Genomic DNA, 12,236 nt, shown 5'->3' with positions numbered 1-12,236 from the left:
AGCTTTAACTATACGGACCTTTGTCGGCAAGGTGATGCCTCTGCTTTTTAAGATGCTGTCTAGGTTTGTCATTGCTTTTCTCCCAAGAAGCAGGCATCTTTTAATTTCGTGGCTGCTGTCACCATCTGCAGTGATCATGGAGCCCAAGAAAGTAAAATCTCTCACTGCCTCCATTTCTTCCCCAGTGGCCAATAATCCCTGACACTTTGTGCCACAATAAATTTGATAATTATTTAAGGTGGCACATGACCTATTGCTGTTTTGGGTACAACGGTCAGAGAAACATGGCTGCCTCTTTGAAAATTTTCATAGCTACTTCTTTACCATGTATAAACCCTTCCTTTAAATAAAACATTATGGGCTACGTGCTCAAAAGTATTTTCCGGATTATATATCTTTTAGTGAGCATAAAAAGGTGACTTTGTACTTAATATATGTCTGCTGAAGTCCCATTGGTGTTAGTTTTTGGAGTGTTTAGAAGCTACTTCTTCACATTTGTATGAACTTAATTTGTTTTTCTTTTCTTTTCTAAACTTCTCTACTGTGCTGCCATCTTAGCATGTGAGCTGGCATTTACCATATTTTTTGCACCACAACACTCACTTTTTTCCTCCTAGAAAGTAAGGGGAAATGTCTGTGCGTGTTATGGGGGAAATGCCTACGGGTGGCATGCCTACGGATTTTCCTCCTCTAAAAACTACGTGCGTGTTATGGTCGGGTGCGTGTTATAGAGCGAAAAATACGGTAATTGAAAATCTTTGTGCCTAAGGTGATGCTCAGTGATGCAACAATTCTTCAAACTCCTTTGATCAATTCATATTTCATAGTTGTACAGGGTGATTTCTTTCAAACATATTTAACTGCCCGGAGTCTTTAGATCTGAGTTAGCTAACATCTATTTTAATACAGGGCTGTGGTGTCGGTGTCAGCAGGGCAGACTTAAGTGGTATCTGCTGGAGGAAAACAGTGGCGAGGAAATGCGTCTTGCTCAATCCACATTATTGGGTTGTGCTTACAATAAAAGTTTGTTTTGAGAGATTGGAAGCTCCAAGCCCAGGTCAGAGTTCAGTGGAATCTGGAGAGCCTACTCGGCAGCCAATGTACTTTAAACTGCCATTTATTCCAGTGGGAGAGATCAAAACATGTAATTTACTCCTCCGTGGAAATGAATGGGACAGACCCTCCAAGTGTCCCTATTTTCCAGGGACAGTCCTGGATTTAATGATGCTGTCCCGGTTCTGATTTGATCCCAGAATGTCCCACTTTTTCTTAGGACGTCCCTATTTCCATCAGATAAATGTTGGAGGGCATGGAGTTGTACGACCCCCAAGCCAAGGAGAAAAGTAACTATACAACCTTTAGAAGACATCTGAAGGCAGCTCTGTATAGCAGGCATAGGCAAACTCAGCTCTCCAGATGTTTTGGGACTACAACTCCCATCATCCCTAAGTAACAGGACCAGTGGTCAAGGATGATGGGAATTGTAGTCTCAAAACATCTGGAGTTTGCCTATGCCTGCTGTATAGGGAAATTGTTCAATGTTTTATTATGTTTTTATATATGTTGGAAGCTACCCAGAGTGGCTGGGGCAACCCAGTCAGATGGGCAGGGAATAATAATAATAATAATAATAATAATAATAATAATAGGACACCCTATTTTCAGCAGAGAAATGTTTGCACCTTGTAGGCTGGATAATGTCCACATTGTGCAAATACTTTCATCTTATTGCCCTTAGCCCAGCCAAGGTTAAGACTTGATAGGCATTGGCATGAGAATGAAAAAGAGAAGATCTTTTAAACACACACAACAGAAGGCAAAACTCATTAGGATGTTTTTCTCTGCGTCCCTATGGACTTGACAGTGGGGTGCCCAGGACTCCTACTGCTCTTCTGTAGAGCTACAATTGTTCGCAAGTGGTGGCGTAGCCTCAGGATTAAGCTGCTTATAAGGATGTGATAGAGGGACGCGGGTGGCACTGTGGGTTAAACCACAGAGCCTAGGACTTGCCGATCAGAAGGTTGGCGGTTCAAATCCCCGGCATGAGCTCCCGTTGCTCGGTCCCTGCTCCTGCCAACCTAGCCAACCTTTGAAAGCATGTCAAAGTGCAAGTAGATAAATAGGTACCACTCCGGCAGGAAGGTAAACGGTGTTTCCATGCGCTGCTCTGGTTTCACCAGAAGTGGCTTAGTCATGCTGGCCGCATGACCCGGAAGCTGTACACTGGCTCCCTTGGCCAGTAAAGTGAGATGAGCGCCTCAACCCCAGAGTCGTTCACAACTGGACTTAATTGTCAGGGGTCCTTTACCTTTACCTTATTCTGCTTGTTGGTATGGTACATGTGCATATGCACAATCGCTGGAGAAAGGGGAGCATGGAGGAGGTGATGATAGACAGGATTAATTGCACATTCACTTCAGATGCGATCACAACCACAGCAAGTTGTGACACATCCTCACTGTCACGTCTCTAAAAATAAAACCAAAAAGATGTCATTCGTGCCAAATTGACAGTCCAAAGGCTAATGCATGAGCAACTTGCTTGACACCCAGGGGCAGGGAACAATGGATTAGCCAGCTACTGAAAATAGCAGCTTGACAGGTGTGGACGGGGAACACACCTAAGCCCAGGAATCTGACGACGGGAGGCTCTGGTTAGATCTTCAACAGGAACTCCTTTCCCATCCAGATGTCAATTCAGTGTCAAAAGTGGGTTGGCTTGCACGAGTCTGCGGCTGAAATGAGTTTGCAGCAAGGGAAAGGAGCCCTGTCTCTTATCTGCATCTTTCGAGTTTGCAAGAGAGGGCAAGCCCATCCCTGATATCCACATCATGGGGCAAAGAGAGGTGTGCAAGTCAAGCTGGAAGCCTCTCTGAGCTAAATAGTATATTTAGGGCTTTTTTTTCAGCCAGAACTCGCCAGCAGCAGCTGCTGTGGCAGACGTCCGCAGGAATCGAACTTCCGTCTGGAGCATGGCCACCTGAGTGTGTGGAATCTGGAGCACCACAGGGAGGTCTGCTGCCCAAGTACCACCCATCTTGAACCTGGGTCAGGTGTAGAGTTTGGGCCACACCAAACTGTCCCAATCCGGAGAAGGAGAGTCCACAACCTTCCGAGGGAGACCGTACCACTGTCAAACAGCTCTTACTGTCAGAAAGTTCTTCCTGATTTTTAGTTGGGATAGACCTGAGACCTTAGGGCAAAGGATAGGCAACAAACAAATCAACTAACAACAACAACAACAATTATTATTATTATTATTAACCATATTTTTCGCTCTATAAGATGCACCAGAACATAAGATGTACCTAGTTTTGGGAGGAGGAAAACAAGAATAAAAATATTTTGAATCCCAGAAGCCAGAACAGCAAGAGGGATCGCTGCGCTGTTCTGGCTTCAGTGAAAGCAACACAAAGCCTCTTCAGGGCAGCGGGAAGAATGTTCCACCTGCCCTAAAGAGGCTTCATGCGGCTATCCCAGAAGCCAGAACAGCAAGAGGGATCACTGTGCAGTGAAAGCAGCAATCCCTCTTGCTGTTCTGGCTTCTGGGATAGCTGCGCAGCCTGCATTCGCTCCATAAGACGCACACACATTTCCCATTACTTTTTAGGAGGGAAAAGGTGCGTCTTATAGAGCGAAAAATACGGTATACCCTGCCCATCTGGCTGGGTGTCCCCAGCTACTCTGGGCGGCTCCCAACAGAATATTAAAAACATGATAAAAAGTCAAACATTAAAATTTTCCCTGAACAGGGCTGCTTTCAGATGTCTTCTAAAAGTCAGATAGTTGCTCATTTCCTTGACATCCGATGGGAGGGCGTTCCACAGGGCGGGCACCACCACCAAGAAGGCCCTCTGCCTGGTTCCCTGTAACCTTGCTTCTCACAGTGAGGGAACCGTCAGAAGGCCCTCGGAGGTGGACCTCAGTGTCTGGGATGGACGATGGGAGTGGAGATGCTCCTTCAGGTATAACAAACATGTCTACTCAGAGGTGAGTCTTATTGAATTATGTGGGTAAGCTTCCAGGATATGTGGGTTTAGGATTGCAACCTAACTCCACTTACCTGGGAGTAATGCCCAGCAGGACTTTTTTCTGAGCATAGAATCATAGAATCATAGAGTTGGAAGAGACCACAAGGGCCATCGAGTCCAACCCCCTGCCAAGCAGGAAACACCATCAGAGCACTCCTGACATATGGTTGTCAAGCCTCTGCTTAAAGACCTCCAAAGAAGGAGACTCCACCACACTCCTTGGCAGCAAATTCCACTGTCGAACAGCTCTTACTGTCAGGAAGTTCTTCCTAATGTTAAGGTGGAATCTTCTTTCTTGTAGTTTGGATCCATTGCTCCGTGTCCGCTTCTCTGGAGCAGCAGAAAACAACCTTTCTCCCTCCTCTATGTGACATCCTTTTATATATTTGAACATGGCTATCATATCACCCCTTAACCTCCTCTCATTATCGTTAGGATTCTGGAACGAACAAACTAACTAACACAAGTGTGTGTGTGTGGGGGGGAGTCCTTGGTGTATTTCATTCTGCCTCACTGTGAAGATATAGGTCTCTCATCCTGAGCTGTGACTATTCACAGCAATTGCTTCGAAGAACAGACACGCTCAGCCAGATGCTCTTACAATTGACACATTGGCCATGGTTGACGCAGTTCTGTGTGCTGTTGAAATTATTATGGCTTGAGCAACAATTTACATATACAAATAACGTTGCACAGACGTGAACAGCTGTTGGTGGGGAAATGCCCTTTATCCCATGGTAATCCCACATCCTGGAGATTAACTCAACATGCTCATGTTATTCACACTCAAATTTTCTCCGTTGGGGATTTGGAGCCTGTGACATCTTTTCCCTGTCGTTATTAGCTTCAGTCTCCAAAATGAGCCCTGCGCATTTTATATATTTGGTAATTTGCAAGCGTGACATTGTTAAGTGCTTGGGCAATGAAAGGGGGTTTAAGTCAATAAGACTTTAATGAGAAATGTACCCAGATTTAGGAGGTGAAAGTCTGCATGCATTTGCCAAAAGATTTGTATAACAGATCTGGGTATCTGTTGACATATTATGAGAAAGGACTAGTGCCTTGAAGGATTTATCAAGCTCTGTCTCATATGCAAAGCAATGCAAAGCCCTTCCCCAGTTCATCACTGTCCCTCTGTGAATCAAAGCCACCCCCATTTTGCAGATATTGAGGCAGGACTAGCTTGTGACTTGGCTACTCCAGTGGGTTTGCAGCTGAGAAAAGAGAGAAATTTGGGGGGCTTATCCACAACAGAGCAAAGGGTGGTTTTGTGTGGCTTCTCTGTTGATGTCCTCATGACTCTTCCCCATCCCAGTATTGTTCTAGATCTTTCTCCCTTTAAATGTGGGTTTTAAAAAAATCTTTGGACAGTCCAAATTGGAAATACCTCACACTTAGTGGGAAAGATCCAGGAAAACTCTGAGATGGCTTCCACATGTTGTTCTGGTTCCATGGTGCACCATTTAAGCCAACAGTTTACTCATCTTCCCTTCATCTAGGCATTACCACATTTTAAGGCAGAGGTGAGTCATCTGTGGCCCTCTAGATAAGTGTTTCGAAAACTTGGGTCTCCAGTTGTTTTGGGACTACAACTCCCATCATCCCTAGCTAGCAGGACCAGTAGTCAGGGATGATGGGAACTGTGGTCCCAAAACAGCTGGAGACTCAAGTTTGGGAAACACTGCTCTAGATGTTCCTGGACTCCAACTCCCAGCAACACCAGGCAACTTGGTCAATGGTCAGGGATGATGGGAGTTGTAGTTCAAAGACATCTGGAAGGTTACAGGTTCTCTATCCCTGGCTTAAGGGATAGATTCCACCCAGTCAAAAGCCCTTGAGATGAGGAGTATGTGGGGTTGGTGAGCAACACAAGCAGCAGCCCCTATACAGTGGTACCTTGGGTTACATACGCTTCAGGTTACATACGCTTCAGGTTACAGACTCCGCTAACCCAGAAATAGTGCTTCAGGTTAAGAACTTTGCTTCAGGATGAGAACAGAAATCGCGTGGTGGCGGTGCGGCAGCAGCGGGAGGTCCCATTAGCTAAAATGGTGCTTCAGGTTAAGAACAGTTTCAGGTTAAGAACGAACCTCCGGAACGAATTAAGTACTTAACCCGAGGTACCACTGTTCTGCTTAGAGTTTGTTTTATTAAGAAAAGTGGGGTACCATTTTTAAACAACTTATGGCTGAAATCGTGAGCGTTGTTAGTAGGGAGTAAGTTCCGTGGAACTGAATGGAGCTGGGTAAAGGTGTATAGGATTGCACCGTTAATAACTAAATAAAGCAGATTAAAAACCCGAACTCTTGGTCTTGTCTGGAAGCTGTGGGAGAAATATGGAGGTAGGCAGGTCCAGGGTAAGAGGGATTCCTTTCTCTTTGTCTCCAGGTGCGGAGGGAAAGAGTAGCAGGGTTTGAAAGTGAGTCACTTCATTGGATGTTTGTTAGCCCATTCATCCATTTCTAAAATAGGCAACTGATACTGCTAAAACAGGAAATTTATAAAGATAGAGAACTTCTCAGCTAATGGTAAAGCACATGGCAGGCAAGTTGTTGTTGTTGTTAATTCTCAGGGTCCCTTCTACTCTACAATTCTATGAGTCTATGAGGCTGTTATAGAATAGGACATCCCTATTTTATCAGAGAAATGTTGGAGGGTATGCAGTTGGTTGAGTCACCCATGTAAAAACAGTGACTAGGTTATTAAAAGCAAACTCCTACTCAAAAGTAAGTCCAGACCCCACTGAATTAAATGGGGCTTACTCCAAAGGCTCTGTGTATTGACTATCACCCAAGTGATAGTCAAAAATACCACTGAGTTTTAAAATCCTCTATCATCTATCTATATCTATCTATCTATCTATCTATCTATCTATCTATCTATCTATCTATCATCTATCTATCTATCATCTATCTATCTATCTATCTATCTATCTATCTATCTATCCATATCATCTATCTATCTATCATCATCATTATCTATATCTATCTATCTATCTATCTATCTATCTATCTATCTATCTATCTATCTATATCTATCTATCTATATCTATCTATCTCTATAGCAGGGATAGCAGGCTTGTTGGTTACTGAATGTCTGGTGTAGATTTTCAGTTTCGTTGTTCTGTATGGGACAATGACAATAAAGATTATCATATCGTATTGTATCGCATTAAAAATATAAGAAAATAATTAAAACATTCTGGGGTCAATCCATCCAGTGTTAAGGGCTGCTACATTTTATTGGTTTAAATGGGAAAATTAAGCACGTGGCAATCTCTTTTCCACCGAAATCAACAGAACACTAGTGATGTCCCAGGCCTGTTGGTGAGTTGGCCATAAATGAGTTGGAAACTGAGGAAGCTTGCTTATCCTGAGAGAGGCGACTGATCCATGCAGCTCAGAATTGTCTACAGAACCTGCTGGGCCGTGGGCAACATATAAATCTTTTGAACAATAAGAGTAGCTTGCATACACATATACATGGTGGCAATTTCCTCAGGAGTTCCAGAACTTTGGCTTGCTGCCAGCCCCACTGATTAACTGGGGGAAGAATTTTGATTTGCAACGAGAGCTTAGCTGATTAGCTGCCCCACTTAATCGATTCAAGCTTTGTCGGTGGGCCTCAGATTAAGAAATGTGGCATCGCATGATCTCTAAGCCCTTCCCGCAAGCCTGATTCCTGCTGTCTAAGTGTGACAGCAAAGGGAACCTGCGCTGATCCTTCACCTGTCTTTGCCAATCCACCCTGTGGACAGCAGCAGCTGGACAAGGAGAAAGGGAATCGCTCGCTGAGGGCACAATCTGGCAGCAGCCGAGCACTCTGAGAGCCCATTGATTTAGAAAAGGGGAGAATTAACAGCTCGGCCCCATGTGGTTTTCATCCCTAGGTATGTCCCGTTGCATTCAATAGACCTTACTCCCAAGTAACGCTGAACAGAATTGAGTCGGGGCCTCGAGGTCTGGTCTGCACATGGCGAAGCAGAACGAGGTAGCAGCACACCCTCCAGCATTTCTCTGCTGAAAATAGAAACATTGTACAGTGGTACCTCGGGTTAAGAACGTAATTCGTTCTGGAGGTCCGTTCATGCAGAAGTTTCCAGGTTCAATCCCTGGTTTCTGCAAGTAGAGTTGTGAAAGGTTTCCTGCCTGAAACCCTGGTACTTGAACAGCTTGGCTGCCAAACAAATCGGCTCCCGAACGCTGCAAAGTAGGTGTTCCGGTTTGCGCAAGTTTTTTGGAAGCCGAACGTCCTTGGTTTGCAAACAGTTTCAGAAGTTGAACCAACTCCTGGAACGGATTAAGTTCGAGAACCAAGGTACGACTGTACAGTCATACCTCATGTTACATCCATGTCATGTTACATTCTTTCAGGTTATGTCCCACAGCGACCCGCAAGTACCGGAGAGGGTTACTTCTGGGTTTTGCCGCTCGCGCATGCGCAGAAGCACAAAATGATGTCACGTGCATGCGCAGAAGAGGCGAATCACAACCCGCGTGTGCGCAGATGAGCCGCTGTGGGTTGTGTTCTTTTCATGTTGCGAACGGGCCTCCAGAATGGATCCCATTTGCAGCCAGAGGTACCACTGTACAGTGGTACCTCGGGTTACATACACTTCAGGTTACATACACTTCAAGTTACAGACTCCACTAACCCAGAAATAGTACCTCGGCTTAAGAACTTTGCTTCAGGATGAGAACAGAAATCGCGCGGCAGTGGCGCAGCGGCAGCAGGAGGCCCCATTAGCTAAAGTGGTGCTTCAGGTTAAGAACAGTTTCAGGTTAAGAACGGACCTCCGGAACGAATTAAGTACTTAACCCGAGGTACCACTGTATACAGTACAGTGGTACCTCGGGTTACATACGCTTCAGGTTACATACGCTTCAGGTTACAGACTCCACTAACCCAGAAATAGTGCTTTAGGTTAAGAACTTTGCTTCAGGATGAAAACAGAAATCGTGCAGCGGCAGCGCAGCGGCAGCAGGAGGCCCCATTAGCTAAAGTGGTGCTTCAGGTTAAGAACAGTTTCAGGTTAAGAATGGATCTCCGGAACGAATTAAGTTCTTAACCCAAGGTACCACTATATACAGTAAAGAGCGAGGTGGACCAGTAGTTGGACTCAGTTTTAAGCAGCTTCCCAATGCGGAATTGTGACACGGGTAGCCCCTTTGGGAAGGCAGCAGGGAACAGGCAGGTGAGCGAGGGAAGGGGGGTTCGGGGTCTCCTTACAACCGACGCTTTGTTAAGAGCCGTTTCGAGTGGAATTAAAACTGATGCCTTGTTTGAGCTCTGTCACTACTGTACAGAAGGCAAAAGCATGCTTTGCTTCCTCTTGTGCAAAACCAAGGAGGTCAAATTCCAGAAGTTCCCGGGGCCTCATGTGTCACAAAAGTCAGAGAAATCCTGTGCTGAAATCAGAGGCTTATTTCAACCTTTCCAACACTTGCTCTGCACACAAGGGATTTATGGCAGTAGATGATTATGGATTTTTGTCCTTCTTTCTAATAGGCAAAACAATCCAGGACTCCCACTTGTTTTGTAAAAAGAGAAGAGAAGAGAAGAGAAGAGAAGAGAAGAGAAGAGAAAAGAAAAGAAAAGAAAAGAAAAGAAAAGAAAAGAAAAGAAAAGAGAAGAGAAAAGAAATCCTCTAGGGCTTTGGATATTCTACACACTCATTGTTTCACCCAGCAAATGAAGAAGCAGATGACATGACAACTAAGGTTTCCATTTTTTAAAAAGGCAATTTCTACCACCCTCACTCCATGATAGGAAAGTATAGAAACTGGAGAACTGGAAAGATTAACAGCAAAACTAATGATGAGTGTTTTATAGAATGGATACCTTTTTTCAGGCTATTTAAATAAATATTATAGTATGATGAACATGCGAGCAGGATTTGAGAAGTAATTAGATTATAATTTTGTAATATTGCAATATTTAATAGGATATTATATAATAGGTTTCAGCAGAACAGGAGGAACAACAACTCCATGGAACGTGTGGTGGGAAGTCGATAAAAACAAGAGAAAAGATGAAATTGTGTTTTGACTGTATATGTTTAAAATGTTGAAACTTAGTAGAATATAATTGAAAAAAGGGAAAGTATAGAAACTGGGACTGCAAGTATAGAATAATAGGCTTACTCAGAAGTAAGTCCTATTGAATGAAATGGGGCTTGCTGCCCAGGAAGTGGGGATAGGTTTGCAGTCTTAATTAATTATGGACTACTAGAGAATAGGAAAGATTTCACATTCTTAATAATAATAATAAATTACCTTGCCCATCTAGCTGGCTTTCCCTAGACCCTCTGATTTTAAATTATATTATAAATGATTTTCATTATTTGATAAACTATGGAAGTCTGTTTTTGCTTCAACTCTAGTTGTTTGTTCATGCGTAAATCTCAAAAATATTACGAAACTTTGCACAAGTGCTGTTTGTCCCTGGCTGAAGTACAAAGAATACACTTACTAATTCAAAATGCTGGAGATGTGGGCTGGATTATGCTGATTTTAAACATACATTGTGGGGCTCATTGCAAATTAAGAAACATCAGATAAATGTAATTGAATATGGCAAGATCATTACAGAACATTTTATCATATTGGGTAACACAAGATTGTGTAGATACAGCAAATATGCAATTAGTTGGTAATAAGTTGTTATCAGCCAGAATCTTAGCAGCCTCTAAAATGGAAACCTGTTAGCGTTCCTTCTGTGATAGAATGGCTTAATAAAATACAGTATATGGCTAAAGCAGTAAATTAACACTGTATGTCTGACTAGGATTTGCATCACAATCCTAAATGTACTTACTAGGGAGTAACATGGTGGCATTACTTTCTGAGCAAACATACACAGCACTGCCTTTTTAATCTACGTAGGAAAAAAATGTATGTCAAATGGGGTTCTTTTGTTGAAGATTTGAATAGCTCGTCTTAAGCGACACAGGGATCTATTTCAATATTTCCATGAATGTTATTGCGTCTGTTTGGCATATTTTTCCTTATTGTTTGCTGAATGTACATATGCCTTGTGTTTAATGTATTTTAAAATATTTAAAGAAGTACTATAAACAAATGGACAGCTGCGTGAGAAACCAAGAATTCAGCAGGGAGTCCTTCCCACAAAAGTGGTGGTTCTGTCCAAAAGGTAATTTTAAGGATATCCCATGTGCCAGTTTATGTGTGTTAAATTGTATGCGACCCCCTCATCACCTAGTATTTTTTAAATTATGTTTACTTAATGTTCTTTCTTATACATGGAGATAGCAAACGTAAAGTTTTTTTCCCCATAGTTCTGTCTTGACTTCCCACAAGGGGGCACGTTTATAAGAGTAAATATCCTTGGAACGATAATTTCTTCCTGACACTTAATTTAATATGGTCATTCTCAATTCTCTCAAATCCTGGATCTGAATGATTTGGGGATATTGAATACCTGCTCTAAGCTGGGAGAATTGCTCCCCTTTTCAATAATAATAATAATAATAATAATAATAATAATAATTTATACCCCGCCCATCTGGCTGGATTTCACCAGCCACTCTGGGTGGCTTCCAACAGAATATTACATTAAAAGCTTCCCTAAACAGGGCTGCCTTAAGATGTCTTCTAAAAGTCTGGTAGTTGTTTTTCTCTTGGACATCTGATTGGAGGGCGTTCCACAGGGCGGGTGCCACTACTGAGAAAGCCGAACGCCTTGGCTTCTGAATAAATTGGCTCCCGATCAAAACCCAGAAGTGAGTATTCCAGTTTTCAAATGATTTTCAGAAGCCGAATGTCCGGCACGGCTTCTGATTGGATGCAGGAAGCTCCTGCAGCCAATCGGAAGCCGCGCTTTCAAATGGTTCCGGGAGTCAAGCGGACATTCTGGTTGAGGACCAAGACACGACTGTACAGTGTTTGCCCAGTAGTGGGCGAGAGTGGAGCTGCGTGAAGGATTATCCTAAGGTGGTATATAATACTTCAAGCATCCAATCAACTGGGCTCTCATCCCTGAAAGCTGATGCCACAATAACAGTGCGGTGAGACAAACTCCCCGATATGGGAGTTCAGTATAATATTGCAACCTAATACTGTTAATCTTTAAGGTGCCACAGTTCTCTGTTGTGTTTGCTGCGATAGATTAACATAGCTGCCCCTCTGGAATTTGAAGCCATTTTCCAGCAAGCATTGGATGAAAAAAAACAAGACACCGAAGACCA

This window comes from Podarcis vaucheri (assembly GCF_965113315.1).
Source record: "Podarcis vaucheri genome assembly, chromosome: 2".
NCBI lineage: Eukaryota > Metazoa > Chordata > Lepidosauria > Squamata > Lacertidae > Podarcis > Podarcis vaucheri.
The sequence above is the reverse complement of the archived record's forward strand: the minus strand, read 5'-3'. Positions refer to the sequence as shown.